The following is a 17,508-nucleotide window of genomic DNA, read 5'->3' as shown; positions in this document are numbered from 1 at the left end:
GAAAGGAAAAATAATCAAAAGAATGCGGGGAGAATAGGATACACCTGGGTCTAGGTAATAAAGAGCAGGTAAATACAATAATTTGACAGGACAGGCTGCGAAGAGAAGGATGACAACAATAGCAGTCACTGCATCCTGAAGAAGATAAAAGTCAAGAGCAGAGTTGTTAGTTTGATGAGCTACAAATGGCATCAGGATGGAACGCATTTCAGAACCCAGCTCATTCTGTTTCAAACCCTCTATTTTGCCTTGCTCACCACCCCTGTAATTAGTCTGACTGAATCTCATGCACCCAACCCGCCTACTGCCATTGTGTTGCATATTAACTCTTACAAAGCTAAATACTCATCTATTAATACCTTGCTATTGGTACTTAGGCATAAGGAACAGGTAGGAGTTACGGTCTTGTTTGATACTGGATTCTATGTGTCATTTGCAAGCATCACTAATTTCTTGTCTTGACTTCCAATTTCCTTTTAAGCCATTGTCCTTTCTGACTATGCTGCTATTTTAAGTGGCTTTTGTTTTAATTTTGGTCCCATGAGAAGAAACAATTTGGAGAGAAATGGCAGCAACGTTATGTTAGTTTATGTTTAGCTAAGAATATGAAGCAGAAAGCAAATAGAGTTGTTCAGCCCATAATTAATTTTTACAGCCAAAGCCTTTATATATTCTCCATAAATAATGTACCTGTTGCAAAGCATTTTGTAGCTCTATTTTCAGAGAATCGGAGAGCTGCCAAAAAAGATTTACTGATTTTAATAGCTAGTCATTACCAAAAACCTAGAACTTACTCTGAAATGGCACGTAATTGTTTCAGTTTTAGAATGCATTTAAAAATAGTCTTTATCATTCATTTATTTAGGACGTCTGTTGCGTGTGAGAAACTGCCAATATTGTTAGAACCGATAAATAAGAAGAGTTAATATCTACTAATTTTGCCCTGAAGTATAACTTTGCCTCTCATGGAACGGAGATGAGGATTGTTTGGCTGAATCATCAGTGTGGGTTTTATGTTTCCCTGCCAGTCGTTAATGAATTGTAAAAAATAAAAATTAAATAATAATAATAAAACAGAAGATTAAACCAATTCTGTAGAATTAGATTGACTTGCCTTCCTAAAAATGGATATTACTGCAAAATATGCAGACAGGGAGAGAAACAGATGGATGATATCTGACAAATAAAATTTCCAGATACTGCTCCATCTGTTTGCTTCTACACATTTCAGCTATAAGCTTTTTAGCATTATAGGGTTGCTTAGGTGATATTCCTCTTTGCGACAACATCACACCCAAAGACTAGCAAAAGCAGGTTGATGCAGTAATATGAGAGCAAGGATCAGTTCACCAGATTATTACCAATTTATATCCTGAAAAATACAGGCATTAAATTTCCTTCTTTTGTAATGGAAAGTCTTTATCTTAATAAATTGTTTGGTAAACTCTTTGGTTTGCTTTTGAAATTGTTTTCCAGAAATAGTAAGACCAGCAAAATTAGAAAAATATCAAAATGTGCAGAAAATATTGCTTCACAGAAATAGTAAAAAATATGTGCTTATAAGTGCATTGGAGACATTAGATAATTGTTGGACAACATGTGAGGCATTTCTCATGATCTGTAGATTTGAAGGCCATATTACTTTACCTGATAATACCTAAATTTTTAGCTCCTCTGCCTAAAGTTTATTATGTTTTCTTCACTCCCTGGTACATTTCTAAACAAAGTTTAGGTTTCCTCTCTGAGACTCTCAGTGACTTCATTTATGAAAGAAACATGTGTTATGAATACTGCTACATTTTACAAAACCAGAATTCATTAACTAGGAAGTATCATGGCCCTAAGGAGGATAACCATACAGACTATCCAAAAGGCAACAGTCCATACTCATCCCACTGACTCTGATGAACCTAAAATGAGCTTCAGTCTCGCAAATTGTTTAGAGATTTATCTTTCAGCACCTGGGTATTCATGGAGACAACAGAAATGAGTATGAAGTGTTAGAAGCAGTAAAATCAGATATATGATTAAAGTTACACATCTTACTGAGCTCACTGTACTGTGGTTTGGTACACTAAGGAAAAACCTATGGCATTTTTCTGGATCAAGGCTTTTAGAACTCTGTATCATAGTGTAACTGAAACTGATGACAATTTTGGCTTAGAATAGAGAAGCTTGTAAATAACTAGAAAGCAAGTTATCAAAAAAGAAAGAGAAAGAAAGAAAGGAAAGGAAGGGAAGGAAGGGAGGAAGGAAACAAATACCTTAAAATACTGCTGAGTTTTTCTCAGCTATTTTACTCCCAAATATAAAGGGCCAAACAAGAAATCGTCTTTAAAAAGTTATTTCATGCAGCTGCTCTGCAAAGTGACAGACACTAAGTGTATTCTTCCCTATTTTGAAGAAAACTCAATCTGTATATTTTGTTCATTAGGAAACCCTGGAGAATATCATAAAAGAGGAGTGAAGGTGACATTTTCTTCAAATTATATATTTGTGTACATGGCTAAAAGTGAACTGCTTAATTTAAGATGTAGCATAATTCAATAAAGAAGCCTCTAGGTCTCATCCACAGCCTTAAAATGGGACTTTAGAAGTAGTTGCAGAGTAGAGGTTTTTTGACTCACTTGAGTTTTAGTTCCTATTCCTGGAGTAAAAAATGTGAAAATCTAGAAACCAGAAATGCACAAAAGGAAGACTTTTTTGTCACGTACTATCTAGCAATTGCTTCTGTGTACATCTACAAAAACATCTGTCAAAGGCTCAGTATCTGTACTGATTGAATACTTTCCTTTTAGCAATCTTAAAATGTAAAATTAAAGGATATTTCTAATGTGTATGTATACCTCAAAAAGACATGCAACTTGGTGCCATCAGTAAATTATTTTTTTACAATTTTATAATCTTTTTGAAATACAATTTGAAATGGCCAGGGTAAACAAGCATCTAATTTAAACAAATATCTAATTACCCAATATTATTGATAGGTTCACTGTATCATTGTGGGCTGGACAATTATTTTAGTAAAAATTAGTCTGTGGCATGAACTCTAAATGCTTTCGTTACTGGCATACCTTTCCATCCGTTATCCTGCATACACTGTGCATACTGTGCATACACTACAGAAGTATATCCTACCTATTCCAGACATCCAAAATACCACTTCTGAACAGAACCAATAAAACATAGGAAGAAACAGGCACATGGAAAGTAATTCTGTTAATAAAACAGTTGCTCTTGTTCTATCTTTATAGGCAAGCAACTGAATGTCTTACTGATCATCTCTCATCAAGCTTTAACTTGACAGCTTGACTAAGATAAACAAGATACGTTCCTACATTTGTTTTATATGAGGCTGGTGACTGCATGTTCAGAAGAACAGAAGGCTTTTCATTATGTTTCTTCTCCTCAGTCCAAGGTTGTAGCCTTCTAGATCTTGCTCCAAAATCTGCTTCTTCATGAAAGAAATGAGAAAAAAATGAGAAGAAATCTGTTTTACCTTTAACCTGGACAAAATATATTTTGTATATTTTATATCAGACATTTTTTTGCTGTCTTTTCAGATTATTATCCGAAAGTTGTTGAGCTACCATTATTTGACTTCTTTGCCATGCGCAGCTGGCTTGCAGAGAGTTCATTTGCTTGAGCATTTGTTTCAATTTTAGACACTATATTTGTTTATAGATAGTAAGGAATTGCTTGACACATAGGGAGTAACACGGTAAAATATGACTATATGCACTGGGCAATTGCAGGTATTTTTACTTCTCTTTGCTGTCATTTGTTGACATTTGTTGGATGTTACATACTTTCATTAAGTAAGACTTTTGACATCATCTCCTACAGGGTTCTTAATGGAAACCTGAAGACATATGAGGTGGAAGAATCGACAGTTAGATGGGCTGAGAATTGCCTGGACTTAATAATTGATTGGTTTAAACTGAAGGATTTGAGGGGGAGGGATCCAATGTGGCACCGCTCATACTAACTGGGGAATAAGCCAGGACAACCAGAGCAGCGATACAAGATCCTTAGCTGCCTCCCAAGATGAGTATCAATAAGGCCAGCTACCTCAGGGGTGTGTGGGACTATGGTGGATCGTCTTGCACCCCTCCTGCAGAACCTGTGTGCTTGATTACCTCTCTGAAATGCCTGTACACCAATGCAAGCAAAATGAGGAATAAACAGGAAGAATTATATCTGTGTGCAGTCCCAGGGACATGTTCTCATTGCACTTGCAGACACCTGGTAGGACAGCTCACATGACTGGAATGTTGTCATGGATGGCTAGGTACTTTTTAGGAAAGACAGGTCAGTAAGGAGAGGTGGTGGAGTTGGTCTTTATGTGAGGGAGCGACGGGAATGTGTTGACCTGTCCCTCGGGGTGGATTCAGAATGAGTGGAGAGCTTATGGGTAAAGATTAAGGGGCAGGCCAACGTGGGGGACACTGTGGTGGGTGTTTACTACAGGCCACGTGATCAGGAAGAGGAAGTCGATGAGGCCTCCTACAGGCCTCACGGTCCCAGGCCCCGTTTCTCGTGGGGGACTTCAACCTCCTTGATGTCTGCGGGAAAGACGGCTCAGCTAGGCTAGTGCCGTGCAGGAGGTTCCTGCAGAGCATTGCTCTCTTTTTGACACAGGTGGTGGAGTTGGTGGAATTCAGGATCCTGCATGGAGGAAGCAGGGCAACAAGTAGGATTGCAAGCCTGGACTTCAGCAGAGCTAATTTTGTCCTGTTCAGGGACCTACTTGGAGGAATGCCACACGTTAGGGCTCGAGAAGGGAGGGGGGTCTAAGAGAGTGGGCTGATGTTCAAGCATCGCTTCCTCCAGGCTCAGGATAGGTGCATCCCTATGAATAAGAAACAAGGCAAGGGGGGCAGGAGGCCTGCACGGATGAGCAAGGAGCTTGTGGCAAAACTCAAACAGAAGAAGGAAGTTGATGGGATGTGGAAAAAGGGACAGGCCACTTGGGAGGTATATGGGGATGTTGTCAGAACATGGAGAGAGGCGATGAGGATGGGTAACGCCCGTTTGGAATTACATCTGATGAGGGATGTGAAGGACAACGAGAAAGCCTTCTTCAAGTACATCAGCAGGAAAAGGATGACTAGGAAAAATGTGGGTCCGCTGCTGAATGAGGTGGATGGCCTGGTGATGAAGGACGCAGGGACTCAGAGTTACTGAATGCCGCCTTTTCTTCAGTTTTTACTGCCAGAGTCGGCCCTCAGGTTTCCCAGAGCCTGGAGGCAAGAGAGGAAGTCTGGAGAATGGAAACCTTTCTCTTGCTTAGAGGAGGATCGTGTTAGAGATCACTTAAACCTGACATTCGCAACTCCATGGGCCCCAATGGGATGCATCCCTGAGTGCTGAGGGATCTGGCAGATGTTACTGCCAAGCCACTCTCCATCATTTTTTAAAAGGTCATGGAGGACAGGAGAGGTGCCTGAGGACTGGAGGAAAGGCAGTGTCACTGCAGTCTTCACAAAGAAAAGAAGACTGAGAGGGGACCTTATCAATGCATACAAATATCTTAAGGGTGAGTGTCAAGAGGATGGAGCTGGGCTCTTTTCAGTGGTGCCCAGCGAGAGGACAAGGGCCAATGGGCACAAACTGCAGCACAGAAAGTTCCATCTGAACGTGAGGAAAATCTGCTTTACCTTGAGGGTGACAGAGCCCTGGCACAGGCTGCCTGGAGAGGCTGTGGGGCCTCCTTCTCCAGAGACTTTCAAACCCCACCTGGATGTGACTCTGCAACCTGCTGTAGGTGCACCTGCTTTGGCAGGAGGCTGGAGTTGGTGATCTCCAGAGGTGCCTTCCAACCCTGACCGTTCTGTGATTCTGTGGACTGCCAGGCTCAGTATGTTGCAGTCAGTGGCTTGGCTCCAAATGGCTTCCAGTAGCAAAATAAGCAAGGGGTTGCAACTGGGGCATATAATGCTTAATTCATTCATCAAAATAGATTTGCAGATGACACTAAACTAGTTGAAGTGCCTGACAAAACAGCTGGTAGAGCTCCAGTACAGAGGGACTTGGAGAAATTCAGGGTCTAACAAAGGCTGGACAGAGCCACAGCAGATAACATTCGCAAAAGGGCTCCATCAGGCAGGAGGCTGGACTAATGGACCTCTGAGCATCTCATCCAACGAAAATTTCTGTCTGTGATTTCTGTGACCTTTGTATGGCATGCTTTCTGTTGCTCAAAGAATATGATTCTTTCCTTTATAAATTATGAATGATCTTGTAAAAAAATAGAGAGACTCATAAATTGAGAGAGGCAGGAAAAAGTACTTTTCCTTGGCAGATTTTAGTTAATGTATTGCAAACCATTCCCTTTATAACTAGTTTTCAAACTTGTATTTTCCATCATCTTATCCAGTTACTGCATTTGTAAGAGACTTGTTTTTACAAATGGATAATGAGGTATTTGACATAACTGTTTGCTGTGTTTGGAATATTAAACTCAATATAATCTTAAAATACATATGAAATTAGTATTAAAACCATGCATTATGCTTTAATAACATCAAATATAATACTAAAATAACAATATTAAAAGTGTACATATAAATGTGCTTCTAACAGGTGCTATATATGGTTTCAATTTTCTGCTGATATGTATACACCCACTTGCTGTATGTTGAATACTACTTTTTAATGAAAGTCACATCCATTAATTTATGTAAATTAATTATATATATTTGTCATAAACACTATCCATAGTATTAAATTACTATAGATTACTATATAAAAATAGATAAATTAAAATTTAGTAATATCATTGGTGTAAAATTTACTTGAGTGGAATTGGAAAAAAACTTAAAGTTGTTTGAAAACTACCTGCAATTCCAGACTTAAGGAGGCTGATAAATTAGTGCAGGCAACTGTCTCCTAGCCCCATATTTTTATTTTCTTCTATAAACTTTAAAACATCTCACTAGGGACTCGTCAAGATTAATCTATTGTTTATGAAATCACTTCAAGCCTCCCAGTTCAGATTATTAAATATAAATAAATAAAAAACCAATTTCATATGTTAAAACATAAATCCTATCTCAAAACTCTAAGAGGAGATTGCTCATTCCTTACTGCTACGGTAAAGAATATTGAAGTAATATTTAGGATGTCCTTTTCTGCGGGATGTACATACATACAGAATGCAACAACACTGTCAGGTCAGTTCAGCTTCCTAATCTCTGGATTAATATGAAATGGGTTCACACTCCAAAATGGACTAAATCTGTTAATTCCAAGGACAGCTGGAAACTACCAGCATGCACTCTCCCCCATCCTGAGAATCTGGCTGCCTGGATTCAGGGCCAGCTCTGATACGGTGAAGCCTTGTGGAAAGCTGTGAGAAGCCTCTTTGGGAAGTCTTCCCCCACTTCTCCTGGGACCAGGACTTAAGCTTAGGCTGTTGTCCTGGTTCTGTGCCTGAGTCATGCTGCAGGTATGGTTGCGCATACCTCTCCGATTCTGACCCTGACCTGCAGACTTGGCTCTCTGGCCTGGTCCCAGACCTGTCTTGGCACTACAGACTTGTTCAGTGATCACTGGACTGTCTGGCCATGGCTACAGTCACAGGACCTAATCTGCTTTCCTTGTTCAGGTACTTGGTTCTTGTCAATAAAGCCGTTGCTCTCCCTGCCTTGGTGTTGTCCTCAGCTTCAGGACTGCCTTTCCTTGAAGCCACCTCACCTTCTGCTGCTTCCTAACACTGATAGGATAACGTGCATAAGGATTCAAACTCTGCATACAGGAGGAAAGTGACCTGGGAAAGCCCAGCCCACTATGGTTCTCCAAGGATGTCCCGGGAAGCCTTGTATCTCCAAATCAGGGATTAGGAACAGGTCACAATACACTTCCATGGATGGAATACCTATATTGTTGCAGTGCAGGGGACGATGAAGCAGCCCTTGAATCACAGTGCTCTCCTGCTATTACATCCTACTGGAATGGATGTGGATCCTTAATCCAAAGGACTTGAACGATAAACAGTATAGATACAAACTCATTTACATTACTCAGCATAGAGAGTGTTTTCCAGCATGATGACTGAAGGCAGTACAGCTTTGATGAGAGACAGCCTTTACCTTCTAGACTTTATGAATGAAGAGAGGTAAGATAAAAAGAGATGGGGAAAAGGAAAAAAAAAAAGCCTCGCATTTTGCCAAAGCAGATTCTTAACAGCTGAGACCTTTGAAGTATTTTTAAATATATGTATTTACCGCCATAGCAATTTGTTGCAGAATATATCGTATGCATTTGCCAGGTACTATCAATAGCCAGTGCTGCAGTCATTTAGGGCAGTCTATGCTAGCTTTAACCCTCAGCAAGAGCTGTTCAGACAGCCTAAACATTATTGGAAGTCTCAAAATATGTTTTTTTCTTTAAAGGTCCACTTCCTGGAGGTAAGCAATTTCCTGTGCCTATCAGCTTAATTTTATAAACAAAATATTAATTTATAGGCATATTGATTGCAGAGGAAAACTTGATCTAGGTGCTTGATCTGAAAGAATGAGAAAAAAAGTAAAGGAAATAACACAATAAAATCTTGGATTCTTATAAGTTTGGAATTTGGTTGTGAATGCCGGGTGCTTATAATTGAGCCTTTTTTCAATCAAAATGTATTTGGGTTAGGATTTGGGGACTGGGATTGGATGTGAAGAAGCAAGACAAAGCATTCTTCAAGCAGGCAAATGTTCCAGTTGAAAAACTTGGTCCTCGCTCGTGCTTAAAAAAAATTGAGTAGGATCAGAGATTTACCGGGAAGACATTCAACTTAACTCCTTTCTCCCTTGTGCAGTAACCAGGAGAGCTTCTCCCAGCTCACACAGCACCATCACCATCATCTGACCCAAGGTGACATGCCTGCATCATGTCAGAGCTAGCCTTGAGCACAGGCAGCCTACTGCCTAGGAAGGTGTGTGGCAGGCTGCACTCAGAGCTTTGACAAGGACTGAGAAAAGATGTTGCCTTTTTCTATTTGGTGCATGTAGTCTAACTGTGTGTCAGCACAATTAACTTGTTTCAGGGTTTTCTTTAGTGTGGTTTGACACTGAGATTTTTGGGGGGCTTTGTGCGTAGGACTGTTAAGTACTGAATAAAGGCTCTTGATCTGTACTAAAGTGTCACGGCAGAAATCACAGAGGTTTTGCAAAGGATAGCAAAAAAAACCCTTTTTGATTTACTGTCACTGTTACTATCAATAAAGGAAATATGAAATCTATGAAAAATATATGTTGATTTCTACCCACAGATATAATGAAATTGCAAAATAAGACTTACACTGGTATGTCACCTGAAATCACCAGGCCTTTTTCATTTCTTAATCATGGAATCCAGTAGCCTGAATCATCAATAAAACAGATGAAAGAAAATCAGAGTGAAATTAGCACTGTCAAAAATAAAGAAAATTTGGCTTTGTTTTATCCCTGTGTCACCTGTGAACCTGATTCTGAAAAACTAATTCTCTTAGTAGGATCAGAATGAACAACATTAAAGGTTACAATCAGTATAAGTAAAAAAATACTAAATTTTTTGCCTTCCCTCATAAATGAAAAAGAAAAATATGGTTTAGAAAGTACACATACGAAAGTTTAGGTTTCTGAGTAGCAAGCAAGGATTACTTTGGCAAGATGTGTAGGCATTTATATCTGAAAAGCAAATGGAATTTAATTGTTTTGACAAGCCACGGTGGTTTTCAAAATTCATTGCTCATGAAGAAAAGTTAATATGCTTAATGAGTGATCATTCTTGTTCCAGCCTAGTAGTTCCCAACTTGTAAGTGCTCTTTCCTTAATTCTAGTTAGCATATTAAGCATGGAATTATTTGATTTTCAAAATATCATTTGATCTATAGTTATTTATTTAGGAAATGTGTTGTGGTCCTGATATGAGCTGTTTCATCTTCTCTGCTACCAGGTGTTAGTCTTAGCTTCAGCTGTGTTTTCAAGCAATGTGAATTCCCTCATTGTCTGGATGCATTTCACCTCAGTCTTTGTCACGGTGAGCTCCTACCTCACCTTCCATTGTGGCACAGCCTACTGTTGGTGCTCCTCAACAGTTCTTATCAGAAAGCTACTGTATTTTGTAGCTAGATTGTGTGACACTTGAACAACTGCAACACAGAGATCTATGTCTACATTTACAGTGTTCTCCTGGATCTGTTCCAATGGCTGTCCTAACAAGAATATTTTGGGGGACTGACAGCTTCATTCACATCCATACTTGACATTTCTGGGGCCTCTCTGTGTATCATACCTGATGTGACTTCACAGTCCTGATTGATAGGAACTGTCCTGGTTTCAGCTGAGGTAAAATTAATTTTCTTCTTAGTAGCTGGTGCAGTCCTGTGTTTTGGATTTGGTATGAGAGTAATGTTGATGGTAACACACTGATGTCTTAGTTGCTGCTAAATAGTGCTTACTCTAAATCAAGGACCTTTCAAGTTTTCCACACTCTGCCAATGAGGAGGTGGACAAGAAGCTGGGAGGGAATGTAGCCAGGCCAGCTGACCTGAACTAGCCAAAGGGATATTCCATACCACAGAATGTCATGCTCAGTATATAAACAGAGGGGACATTTGGAGTCATGGTGTGTGCCTTCCCAAATAATGGTTATGCGTGATGGAGCCCTGCTTTCTTGGAGGTGGCTGAACACCTGCCTGCCAATGGGAAGTAATGAATTCATCATTTTGCTTTGCTTGCACAGACAGCTTTTGCTTTACCTATGAAACAGTCTCTATCTCAGCCCACGAGTTTTCTCACTTTTACTCTTCTGATTATCTCCCCAGTCCCAACAGGGAGGAGTGAGCGAGCAGCTGGGTGGTGCTTAGTCTCTGGCTGGGGCCAACCCATGACAGAAGCTAAAGTATTAAAGTTTACTGATAGTACCATTTCATTTTCGGAATTCTGAGGTGATCAACAGTGAGCTAATAATTTCAATATATCCAGCTCCCTCTTCCTTTAATACTAGGTCTGGTTATTTCTGGTCCCCCATTTGAAACCTAAGACAATGTTATCATGTTCCAATGCGGAAACATGCCCAGCTGTTCTCAGCTTTAGGCAGATACACATTCCTTCCAACATCCATGGGGAAGAATCTATATGACTAGTATAACTAACTGAGAGACAGCTGCTCACTATACTCAGTCACATCCCATCAGCATTACACACGTCAGCCATGTTTATGATGCCCAAGATTTTTGAAATGCCAGACACCCTACTGTGTTGATATTCATTGCATGACAGTTCTTACCTTCATTGCCATCATTGATACTTATTTGCCATTGCTGAATATTTAAAGTGTTAATGTCCACTAGAGCTGCATGTGATATTAGTTTGATGACAAAGTCCTTTACAACCTACAGAAAGCAAATGAGTCATTCTCACTCATAGTTCCAGTAAGAATGAACATTTCCCAGATCTTTTCCTACCTGATGCTGTATTAATTGCCTTGTGCATCTGGTTCCGTGAGGAAAACACTATCCATAACATCATTTGCACTTACACTGATTCCGCATGCCCTAAATTACTATAGAGGCCTCCTATTTCCTTCTTTTCCATATCTCTCCTCCTATCCTTTATCACTCTCTCTTCCTGAAGACACTAAATTTATTTATTTCTTCTCCTTATAACAGGCAGTAAATTGACTGGGCTGGCTAGAGTAGGGGAAAACCACTTCTATCCTAAGTGATAACTCTCTGCTTTACTCTCACTTGTAAAATAAGTTTCACAGCACCAAGTCCAAAGTCCCTCTTACATCCATATGTAGCATCCTGCTGTTGCGCATGCCCTTTAGAGTCTTTTTGGAGAAGCCCAGGTCCTATGAGAGTTGAATGAAAAATGTCATTCTATTCAGTGCCTAACATAAGGCATAGTGGGTGGCTGCCCACACATGCAGCAAGTGCAAAAATCTGTCCACAGGATGCTTCCCACACATTTCCCAATCTTCCCTTGCTCCCCTGCTACTACCCTGAACCTGGAGCCTAGAGTCAGGACATGTTACCCTACCTTCTATTCTTTTATCACCATCTCTGAGGTCTCTACTTCCAGGCTAAAAACTGCTAGAATGTGCAGAGCTTTCCATCACTCAGCAAAAAGCCATGGAAGACTTGTCTCCTGTTGCAGGGACTACAAGAAGGGACAGAGAGATGAGCTTTTAAGCATCAGTGCAGGAATTGCAGGCTTACGTCCCTTTTCTGTCTCCAGGTAATCTGTTTCATTTTATAGCACCTCTCTACATAAGCACAGAACAGTTGTTAGTGTTAGAATCCCTTCCTCTGCTAAAACTTGTCTCCTCAGAAGAACAAATTACTTTCCGTATCAGTCTATGCATGCAATTTGAAAGAAGAGACAGCAACCCAAGACGCAGCAGTGGTGCCTCACTTTCTCTTGGGGGCCTTCTGATGGAAAGAGAATATTTGCCTGCTTAAAAGCCCAGTTTCAGGCTGGTGGCAATTGTCCTTAATGGGTATTGGCAGAGTAACAGCTCTGGAAAGATGATGATTTCTGGCCATCAAATGACAGCCTGGCTTTGGTAGTGAATTACCTCTAGTGACTGAAGGCCTGAGGAACTTGGTTCCTTTCTTCTCTACATTTCCTTTTGGGTGCTTTTCTGGGATGGCCTGACACTCTTACACAGCGTACCAAGAAATAAACACTTGATGAGTGGAGTGAGGAGGAGGATGATCTCCTCATCATCTGCTTGACAGGGAAATGGAAGGGTTGAAGAAATACAGGTTTCCAAGGCAGAAGACAGCTCCGTTAAGGACTGTGAAAAAAATGTCAGAAACATCTTTCTGTCTTTCTGTGCAGGACAACGGTAGGTGTCTACTAGCCCAGTTCATGCTTATGGTGTGGTATTTTAAGCAAGAATCAGTAGCGAGGTGTTTCTTCTCTGGCACAGAAAAGTAACTTTATGTTAGGCTGTGTAGCGGCAGCTCACAACCATTTCTTCAGGAAAAAGAAAACCATCTTATTTTGTGAAATAAGAAACTCAGTGGGACAAGAATGAACATCAGAAACAAATGATTTATATGAATTTTAATTTGTCACTAACTTCTATATTGTTTCCATGTGTTAAATGAACTAAATCATATCATAAATAAATGATTGGGTTACCATGATCCATCTCTGCCTTGCTTTAGAAGCAGTACTGTGAAGGGAATATTCAGCCTCCTTTTAAAAGGAAGTTTCTAGCCCAATTGTTTGCAATGATAGAGTTTAAAATATGTTTAGGTGCTACTACTGAATCACTAGATTTAAGGAAACGAGCAACCAAACTTTACCTCTGTGTCAAGATACAATTAATTTTACCCTTGTGTCAAGATACAGTACATACAGCTTTGTGTGAGGTCAGAAGTACCTCTGGACACATCTTATTTCTAATCCCTAGTCCTCTTCAGAAGAAGATCTTTAGCCAGGTCTTTTCATAATTAGCATTATAGGTGAGCAGGAGTTGCTGAGGGGGGAATAGTGAGAGCAGAACACACAGAAATTATTAGAGAGGGGAAAAATGTTTGCTTTGCAAATCCATCTCAGAAGGCCAGATTTTACTGTAAAGTAAACAGACATTGTATGACCTATACCAACACAACCATTTTTAGTAAAAGTAAATATTTTTCCTGGTCTCTGTCTAGGAGAAGATAGTTGGGTTATTCACATTGTATTTTCAGTATTCATGACTTACTCTTTTCCAGTGAAAATCCATGATACAGATAATAGGGATACTTACACTATGCTGTGGTTTTATTACCTTAAATCAACAGCAATTTACTTTAACAACTTTTCATTATAGATTTTCTGCATACACCAGGAAATCTTCCCTTTGTTACAAATCAATAATAAGAAGTGTCTTATTAAAAATCTGAGAAATTGAGAATATCTGCCAGACAAAACAGCCATATGTCCTGATCATGTCAATAGGTAATTTTTTCCTATTCCTCTCGTTTAAATGAAACATTTTGTGAAACCAAATATTGCTTTTCAACCCTTCTTCCTCTTGGTTGCAGCTAACAATCTCTGGTTGGGAAAACTGATGACGGTAACATTTAAGGATTTTTGTGTATTGTGCTCATCAGTTCTTAATTCTCTTGTCTTCTCTCTTGTCTTCTTTTTTCTCAGCATGCAGTGCTTCTTGCTCAACTTTGCCTATCTCTATCAGCAAACGCTTTGTGGGAGACATGCAACACACAAATTCAGTCCTGTTATAACTATGGTAGTAACAGTTGGAGTTCTTGCTAGAATATATGTTTTAACTTTACATTTTTTATTTCCACATAAGGAAGAAGCTAAAAGGTTCTGGCTGTGATTTTTCATTAATCCATCAGTTCCTTGCTGTAAAGCAAGTGCTGTTTGAAAAGTAATATGTGTCTTTAAAAGCAAACAAAAAAAGGTCTTTTGTGCTTGTTGAAATACTGATTTTTACAATATAGACCAGTTACGAGTATATAACAAAGAGTTGTAATCTGGGTAATATAAATTAAATGCATCTATTGTTGTGCATATATCATCTATGTAGCTACTGAAATGATTATTAATCTGCAAACCAAGAACACATACAAAAACTGAAAATTAAAATCATCAGGGTAACAAAAATGCACTAAGAAAGGCTTTATGTATCTTAAAGGATGAAACACATGAATTTGAAGACAGGGTTAACAGAAATGGAGTGGAACTTGAGTATGAAGTACAGTGTTATGCACATAGGGCTAACAAAAATGTCTGCAGTGAGAGAGTTGAAGAATACAACGGAAATGGTGAGACAGTTGTACATGTTAGTCAGTCATATGATGTATATGATTCACAGATGTGATGACATCACAAAAAAGAAAAATATAGCCTTCTGTCTCAAACATTTCCCACAAAAGAAGGCAAGATTGGCAGCACTGTTCAAGCTTTGAGAGATTTCATGTGAGGTACTGTGTACAATTCTGATTATCCACGTTCCAAAAATATTAATTCAAAATGCAATGAGACAAAAGATTATTAGATTAATCTATGGGAAAATACTTAAGAGACACTGATTTCTTTAAGGAAAAATAATTTAAAAGCTGTATGACTTCTGTCTAAGAAAACATTTGTGTTAGGGCAAAAGCACGCAGCTGATTCTTGTTACTATAAATTGGTATAAGTTAAGTAAAAATAAATGTAAGGTAGAAATAACAGTGCAATTTCAGTGCAATACCCATTAAGGACAATTGCCGCCAGCCTGAAACTGGGCTTTCAAACAGGCAGATATTCTCTTTCCATCAGAAGGCCCCCAAGAGATAGTAAGGCACCACTACTTCATCTTGGGGTGTCATTTCTTCTTCCAAATTACACAATTGAACTGATATGGAAAATAACTTGTTCTTCTCAGGAGGCAAAAGGAAGACTCGGAAAAATATAGGCCCATTACTCAATGAGACAGGGGACCTGGTCACATAGGACACGGAAAACGCTGAAATAATGCGTCCCACCTTTGCCTCAGTCTTTTACTAGCAAGGCCAGCCTTCAGGAGTCCCAGGTCTCAGAGATGATGTGAAGAGGCTGGAGCAAAAAAGGTCTGTCATTGGTGGAGGAGGATCAGGTCAAGCAATACTTAAGAAAACTGGACATGCATAAGTCCATGGGCCCTGATGAGGTGTACCCACAAATTCTGAGGGAGCTGGCTGATGCCATTGCAAAGTCTCTTGAAAATCTTTGATTAATCACAGTAACAGTGAGAAGTACCTGAAGACTGGAGGAAAGCACATGTCACCTGTATCTTCAAGAAGAGCAAGGGGGACCCAGGCAACCACAGGCCAATCAGCCTCATCTTGATCCCTGCAAAGACAGTGCAGTAGTTAATCCTGGAAACTATTTCCAGGCACATGAACAAGAAAATCATCAGGAGGAGTCAGCATGGCTTCACCAAGTGCAAGTCATGCTTGACCAACTTGATACAGTTCTACAGTGAAATGTCTGGCCTGATAGATGGGGTAGAGCAGTAGATATTGTCTACCTGGACTTTAGTAAGACCTTAGACACTGTCTCCTGCAAGATACTCATAAGTAGACTGTTGGTGTACAAGGTGGATGAGCAGACAGTGAGCTGGATTGAAAACTGACTGAATGGACACAGCCAGAGGGTGCTGGTGACTAGAACAAAGTCTAGTTGATGGTATCCCAGGGGTCCAGTACCTTTTAACATCTTCAATAATGATCTCCATGATGGGGCAGAGAGTATCCTCAGCAAGTTTGCTGATCACACCAAACTGGGAGGAGTGGCTGATACACCAGAGAAACATGCTGCCATCCAGAGGCTCCTCAACAGACTGGAGAAATGAGGTGATAGGAACCTCACAAAGCTCAACAAGGAGAAGTGTCAAGTTCTGCACCTGGGGAGGAACAACCCTATGCATTGCAATACACTAGGAGCCACCCAGCTGGACCATGTTGAACATGAGTTAGCAATGTGCCCTGGGGGCAAAAAAAAAAAAGGCTAATGTTATCCTGGACTACATTAGACAAAGTATTGCCAGCAGGTCAAGGGAAGCCATCCTTCCCCTTTATTCAGCACTGGTGAGGGCAAACCTGGAGAGCTGGGACTGTTTAGCCTGGTGAAGAGAAGGCTCAGGGGGGATCTTGTTAATGTATATAAATACCTAAAAAAAGGGTGCAAAGAGGATGGAGCTAGGTTCTTTTCAGTGGTGCCCAATGAAAGGATCAGAGGCAATGGGCAAGAACTGAAACACAGCAGGTTCCATCAGAACATCAGGAAACACTTTTTTACCATAAGGGTGACCAAGCACTGGCACAGGTTGCCCAGGAGTCTCTATCCTTGGAGATATTCAGAAGCCATCTGAACATGATCCTGGGCAACTGGCTGTAGATGGCTCTGCTTGAGCAGTGGGGTCTAACCCAGTGATCTCCAGAGGTCCACTCCAACCTCAACCATTCTGTAATTCTGTGATTCTTCTCAGAGGAATAATTTAGACAAGAAACCTTAGAAGTTTAAAATCAAATTTGATCAACAGATTACATGAGAAATTTGTCCATAATAAGACTAGTACTGATCATAGTGGAAGTCTCCCATTCATATATGTCCTACTTTGAAGTTGCCCTAAAAAATTCAGTAATACCTCTCATTGAAAATACTGATAGAAGCAGAGATAAGATATTGCAAACATTAGGAACTTATTTGTGTTGTTTAATCATGCAGTGATATGTGTGCTATGCATAGTTTAGGATGCTTTTTTACCTAACAAATAATGAGCTAGGTATTTTACACACACAGCCACAAGAAATCTTCCCTGTAATCAAACCACTATGTCAACTCTGTTTACATTTAATGAGCTGGTTCACTTAGAATATACAGCAATATCCTTTTTATGGCTAGATATATAATATAAAGGATCTTGATAACAAAGAAAAAGCTGCAGGAGTTGGCCAAATGTGAGTTTCAGCAGAGGGACTCACTGTAGGGACTGTTACTTCCATTCTTAGTTCTAACTTCCAATGCTATCCCTCCTACCCTGCTCAGA

Source organism: Falco rusticolus, chromosome 6 (assembly GCF_015220075.1).
Source record: "Falco rusticolus isolate bFalRus1 chromosome 6, bFalRus1.pri, whole genome shotgun sequence".
Classification (NCBI taxonomy): Eukaryota; Metazoa; Chordata; class Aves; order Falconiformes; family Falconidae; genus Falco; species Falco rusticolus.
The sequence above is the reverse complement of the archived record's forward strand: the minus strand, read 5'-3'. Positions refer to the sequence as shown.